The sequence below is a fragment of the Rhagoletis zephyria genome, unplaced genomic scaffold (assembly GCF_001687245.7).
Source record: "Rhagoletis zephyria isolate East Lansing unplaced genomic scaffold, Rhagoletis_zephyria_1.1 Rzeph_scaffold_00761, whole genome shotgun sequence".
Classification (NCBI taxonomy): domain Eukaryota; kingdom Metazoa; phylum Arthropoda; class Insecta; order Diptera; family Tephritidae; genus Rhagoletis; species Rhagoletis zephyria.
Genome location: NW_016157845.1, coordinates 10,867 through 12,026, shown reverse-complemented (window position 1 = coordinate 12,026; position 1,160 = coordinate 10,867). Strand labels below are relative to the sequence as shown.

The 1,160-nt window shown below is 51.5% G+C and overlaps 1 protein-coding gene across 2 annotated transcripts in view; it reads right to left on the bottom strand.

Annotated features, from left to right (window-relative positions):
• Positions 1 to 1,160, bottom strand: part of Cul3 (cullin 3) — a 162,836-nt gene that overhangs the window by 156,026 nt on the left and 5,650 nt on the right. The window lies entirely within an intron of this gene.

Genomic DNA, 1,160 nt, shown 5'->3' with positions numbered 1-1,160 from the left:
CGCAGACCTGAGCATGCCCTAAAGTGGCACCAGCCAAGGCAGGTGTTGCACTTGACTGATGTCACATTACGGAATATCCTGGTCTGACATACCGTGCAGATTGTAGGGGGAACCAGGAGTTGTTGGCGGCGGCGTGTGGGTGGTGGTGCGGTTGTGTGTGTTATGTGGTGTTTCGTGGCTGTGGTAAGGTCTGTGGTGTTATTATGTTGTTGTGTTGTGGTGACTGTGTGAGGCTGCTCGGGCGGACTGTGGTTAGCCGTGGAGGCTGCTCTGTTTGAGCAACAGGGGGCCACGTACGACGTGGTCCACTGTCTATGTGGCCGTAGTCCCGAGCAGACTCTGAGGTGACTCCACCCCTCGCAGGCATTACACTTGACTGAGGTGGAGTTGTGGTGTAATCGTCTCCGGCATACACAGCAGGTGTAGGTTTCTGGCCCTGGGTTTGACTCGATGCCAGCCCTGAGTAGAAGAATACGTAGTGAATGTAGCCCTATGGACGGACAACTTCTGAGATACTTCGCCGACCTAAACGGGGTTAGATCGCCGAAACAACAGCCCTTTGTCGGGTAAAACCCGAGTAATTCCGGTACGTGGAACCAGCTGTCGTCGTCCAATCTCGTGTGTTGCGAAGTCCTGAGCACGCCCTAAAGTGGCACCAGCCGAAGCAAGAGTTGCACTTGACTGATGTAACGTTATGGTATATTCTGGACTGACAAACAAAGCAGATTGTCGGAGGGACTAGGAGTTGCCGGCGGCGGTGTGTGGGTGCTACAGTGTTTGTTTGTGTGTCTATTGTTGTGTTGTGTTGAGGTGTGGGTGTGCTGATTGTGTGCTGCCCAGGCGGGTGGTGGTTTGCCGTGGAGGCGGTCCGGTTCGCACAGCATGGGGCCACGAACGACGTGGTCTATTGCCGGTGCGTACGCAGGCCCGAGCAGTTAAGGAGGTGACTCCACCCGTCACAGGCATTGCACCTGACCGAGGTGGAGTTTTTATGCAGTCGTCTCTGGTAACGAATGTTTTATTATTAAATAAAACGCGTTTTGTTTTTAGCTGCGACTTAGCATGTCGCATAACAAAATCTGTGTTGTTCTTTATTGGAATCATCTTATTTATACTCTAACATCTTATGTACTACTTATTTACTACAATACATATTTACT